Source organism: Octopus bimaculoides, chromosome 15, assembly GCF_001194135.2.
Source record: "Octopus bimaculoides isolate UCB-OBI-ISO-001 chromosome 15, ASM119413v2, whole genome shotgun sequence".
Classification (NCBI taxonomy): Eukaryota; Metazoa; Mollusca; class Cephalopoda; order Octopoda; family Octopodidae; genus Octopus; species Octopus bimaculoides.
Window position 1 is genome coordinate 33629378 of NC_068995.1, and position 5432 is coordinate 33634809.

The 5432-nt window shown below is 39.2% G+C and overlaps 1 protein-coding gene across 1 annotated transcript in view; it reads left to right on the forward strand.

Annotated features, from left to right (window-relative positions):
* Nucleotides 1–4655: 4655 nt before the first annotated feature.
* The window catches only part of LOC106882467 (uncharacterized), a 22301-nt gene continuing 21524 nt past the window's right edge, over nt 4656–5432 (forward strand). The window contains exon 1 of the mRNA XM_052973243.1: nt 4656–5130. The gene's annotated coding sequence lies outside the window, so the exon portion shown is untranslated. The remainder of the gene's footprint in view (nt 5131–5432) is intronic.

Consider the following 5432-nt stretch of genomic DNA (forward strand, 5'->3'; position numbering starts at 1 on the left):
TGGCATGTAAAAAGCACCGTTCAAGGGTGGTTGATGCCAGCGGCATGTAAAAAGCACCATTCAAGTGTGGCTGTTGACAGTGCTGCCTGACTGGCTCCTGTGCCGGTGGCATGTAAAAAGCACCATTCAAGCGTGGTCGATGCCAGTATCACCTGACTGGCCCACGTGTTGGTGGCATGTAAAAAGTACCCACTACACTCTTAGAGTGGTTGGCATTAGGAAGGACATCCAGCTGTAGAAACTTTGTCAGCCCTCAGTCAAACCATCCAACCCATGCCAGCATGGAAAGTGAACATTAAATGACGACGACGATGATATATATATATATACATATTTGTTGGATGGCTGTTGACTACTCATGATTTCCTCCGCCCTTTGATAGGTCTTATTTTTCATCCTGCAAGGTGTCCAACAATCACCCTCCTCACCAAGCAAGCTTGATGGTAAAATGTTCACTACTGGTAACATGTAACACAGTACAACTTGTTACATGGTCGGGTCGTCGGCAACTAAACTGACAACCCCAACGAAGCTTGCTTATACGAGGAGGGTGATTGTTGGACATTCTGCAGGACGAAAAATAAGATCTGTCAAAGGGCGGAGAAAGTCATGAGGAAGCCATCCAGCAAATATGTGTAAATATGTATATATCGTTGTTTTTGCTTTTTTATGTATGTATGTATGTATGAGCTGCTCCATGTCAGACACTGGAATGATATTTAACCACTCTCCGGAACATTTGAGTGTCATGGAATAGCCTACCAATCTAGTCAGTCACTCTGAAATGGGCCTGCAATCTCTTGTATCTGCATTTGACACAGTTTGTGATGACTTTGGCTTGACCAGCAACTTGAAAAAAACAGTTATAATGCAGCAACCTGCATGTGGTGCTGTACCCCACTAAAATTTTTGTTAAGAGTAAGTTATTTGAGGTTGTTGACTCTTTCATTTCCCTTGGAAGCGCTGTACAAAATTATGGAAATCTGGACACAGAAATACATCTGCAAATTCAAAAGGCAGCACAAACATCTGGTGGTTTGTAGTCACACGTTTGGTGCCAATGACATATAAATAACAACACAAAATTGGCGCTTTACAAATTGTTTGTCTTACCATTGTTGCCGTATTCTTCTGAAACATGGACATGCTATGAAAGACATTTCAAACTGTTAGACCGATTTCATCAAAAATGCCTTTGCAACATTTTAAACATTAAATGAGGTTTTTTACTCCAGACACAGATATCTTTGCGTTTGCAGGCATCACTTCAATTAAATCAATGATTCTGAAAAATCAAATGAGATGGTCTGGCTATATTGTTCGAATGGCAGATGAAAGCATACCCAAACAGCTGTTTTATGGTGAGCTTGCAGAGGGAAAATGCAATCGGTATAAACCTAAAAGGAGGTTTAAGGACAGCATAAAGACTGCCATAAAGTCACTTGGAATGGATCCAAAGGCCATAGAAACCCTAGCTTTGGATCAAGTTGGATGACAAATAAAAGTGTGGAGTGGAGTGAAAGCACTTGAGGAGACCAGGATAACACAAGCAAGACTCAAAAGAGATTTAAAGAAGAATGTTGCAATCGAGAAGGTGAATCTCAGTGACCTTTTTATGTGCACAGTTTGTGACAGACCATGCCTTTCTTTTGCTGGGCTCAAATCTCACTTGAGGACCAATGAAAAATGAACCTTCACCACCTATTCTGCCCACATATCTGTGCACACCTTTCAATGCTGTGTATGCCATAAGATCTGCAATTCTAAGGGAGGAGACCTCAAAAGACAATTTAAGATACACAAAGATCATAACTTAACTGCAGCTCTTGGTGGTCCAAATTGGATATGTAATGTATGTGGGTGTCTTTTCAATACATTGTCTGGTTTAAAAAGCCACATCAGACGTCATTATGAATCTAAAGTGTAGGTACAAAAGGTGGTCAGGCTCTGCATAAGGAGTAGACAACCACCATATATATATATATATATATATATATATATATAATGGGTGCGATGGGTAAATTGTCGTCATTTTATATTTTTAATTTCACACATGCACATTATCTGTTTTTGATTTTGTCAACTACACAGCATAGTAGTGTCAGTTGGGCACTGTCTGTGAGAAAAACAGCACCATGACGCAACTCACTGCCAGAAATATGGAAATTACATGTTGTACTGCTTGGTATCCACGCCGGAAGCTCCAATACGAACAGGTGGTGAATACACAGAACAACTCTTGGCTTGCCATGTCCCCAAAACATGTACCGAGAGTGATAAAAATCAGACAACCAATCAACATCATGGTGTTTGGAGTGATCACTAGTGACGGTGATGTTATGCCTCCATTCAGCTTCCCACATAGCCTCACACTCAACATGGAGGCCTACATCAAGAGGGTGGCTGCTAGAAGACTATATGTCTAGTAACAGGACTCTGCACAATGCCACACAAGCAGGAGGACCCAGCCATGGCTGTCAGACAATTTCTGTGTCCATATCGCCCCTAATATCTGATCACTTAACTCCCCAGACTGCAATCCCCTTGATTATTATGTGTGGGACACAGTTGAACAAGAGACCAACTAAACTCCTTGTAACACCAAAGATGAACTGAAGGCAAGGATTATGGCAGCATTCACCAACTTAAACAAGGAGACCATCCAAAAGAGTTGCAGGAGATTCTGAAGTCGTCTGGAGGCTGTGGTCAAAGCCAATGGCGATTTTATTGAATAAATTTACTCTTTAGTATTTCAAGATATTTTTATGTAATTTTGGTGAATGTGAGGTCTGATCAATAAGTATCTGGACAGTTGCAATAGTAACAAAGCTAAAGCATGCAGTTATGCTGCTTGGCAAAGATTGACCTTCAACTCTGCTGTGTATGTACACTAAGATTTAATGTTCTTGCTCACTTCCACTGTTTTCAACAGTACTTGAAAGGAAGGTGTGTAGTGTGTGATTGTCACATTGACCATGACAGAGAAAGTTGCCATGGCAATACCTGCTCAAAGTTTCAGAAAGTGTATGGAGAGAAGTGTATGAGTCGCATGCAAGTGTACGAGTGGTTCAGACGTTTCCAAGATGACTGAAAAAATGTTGATATTGACGCACATTCTGGGAGACATGCAACCAGTAGAAGATCGCAGATGTGCATGCAGCTGTGAGGGGATCTCGTCGAATCGCTATCCATGAGTTATCAGAGGATGTGCAGATTAGTTACGGTTCAGTTCAGTGACGATTTGGGTATGAGATGCGTATCTGCCAAAATTTGATGCAGATTCTCTGCTCAATTTTCTCTGTCATGGTCAATGCGACGATCGTACCCTACACACCTTACTTCCAAGCACTGCTGTAAACAGCGGAAGTGAGTTAGAACGTTAAAACACATGCACAGCAGAGTTGAAGGTCAATCTGTGCCAAGTGGCTTCACTCTGCGTGCTTTAGCTTCGTTATTATGGCAACAGTCCAGATACTTATTAATCAGACCACGTATATCTGTTAAACTGCGAATTCACATAATCTTGCAAGAAAGATATGTTATGATCTTTATGTATCTTAAACTAGAAAGATTAGTTATGATCTTTATGTATCTTAAACAAAAACGAAATTGTTATTTTCATTTTTGCGTAATTTAGACGACAATATACTCACTGCACCCTGTATACACACACACACACACTTGACAACCACAACCTATAATGTGATACAACAGTCCGTATTGTATTTATTGAATAGCAGGTTGACTTAGCTGAAGAGCTGAGTCAACCTGTTTATTTATTTGCACTAGTTTCAAGCTTTAGAGTCGAGATCATGCTGGGGCATCGCCAATTTTATGGAAGGATAGATAGATAGATAGATAGATAGATAGATAGAGTGATTGAAAATGAAAGAAGAGAAGAACAAATGAAGTAAACGTGAGAAGGTGGAGAATAGCCAAATCAATGACAGAGCAGTGGTTCCCAACCTTTTCAGTACCAAGGACCCCTTTTATTTAAATGAGTTTTCTCACCGACCCTTTATGATATGCTTATCCTTATATATATATTAGATACGTGGGACAGCTGACGATGGAGGTATGTTGGATTGTTGGTATGGCTGTTTTTGTATATGTGGAATGGTATTGTAACACATCCTTTGCAGACCACAGGTTGGAGTTGGGAACCACTGACATAGGGGAACATAACTTAAAACGGAATTAAATTAGGAAGTGTGAGAAACCCAACAAAGGGAGGAGTAGAGCGAAAACGAGAAGATGGAGTTCTCTTTAAATTGAAAAAAAAAAAAAGAAAAAAACCAAGCCGGCGACTGTTGAAGGAAGTCCCTGGGTTATATAATACAGTTAGGGGAAAGAGAATGAATGGAATTAAAATATAGATTACACATTTAAAGGATAGCGGGGATGAGAATACCTAAACTTTATTAAAAATCAAATGTGACTTGAAAGAATAGTAGAAAATGTAAGTGGAGGGAGAATGTCAGAAATAGACAGACAATAGACAAAAAGGGTGAGAGTATGAAAGTGAAAGAGAGAGAGAGAGGAGAAGAGAGAAAGCATGTGAAAAGCAGGTTAGGGATTAAGAGAAAGAAAGGTAGAGAGAAAAAGAGAGAGAATAAGAGCGAGAAGAATGAAAGACAGGGTAGAAAAACGAAAACGAAAAGAATAGAAGAATAAGAGAGGGTGAAAAAGTGAGATAAGAGAGGGTGATTATATATGTGCCTGTGCGTTAAAGAATCGGTAAATTAAGAGAGAGAGGGGGAGAGAGAGAGAACAAGAGATAAAGATGATATATACGAGAAAACATTGAAACCTATGCTCCGGGTCTATTTAATCTTATCTACACTGTTACGGCGGTATTTTAAGCCCCCTATTAATCATCGTTATTGCAGCTAGTGCATCTAATCGGGAATATTGTAGTCATACATTATACGTCTTGTTACATTGGTTGAAATATAACTAGACCCAAGCCATTTAAACCAGACATACGTAATAATCACACACACACACGCATACACACATACACACACATATTGCATATGTTGTAGCAGTAACAACAGTGCAGTGTTGTTATTTCATAGAGAAACTGGCCGTTGTTCAAAACTGACAGACCTGGATTAATAAACGACAAAGGTAAATAAGACTTGTTTTCATTAACATTTATTTATAATTGATAATGCGTAGTGTTTATCCATCAGCATCACAACCTTGCTATCGTCATGAAAAATCTTCTTCGTTATCTTTCCATCATCATCACCACTATTATTATTATCATCGGTGTCTGTAGTCGTAATGCTTGGTGAGGCGTATAGCTAATCCCTTGTTATAATTGTGTATATAATTATAAAATATTTTGTAAAATTTACCTATGAGGTTTTTATTTCCGCGCTGACCATCTGGTAAAATCATTAATGATTTTTACCCTTTATTATAAT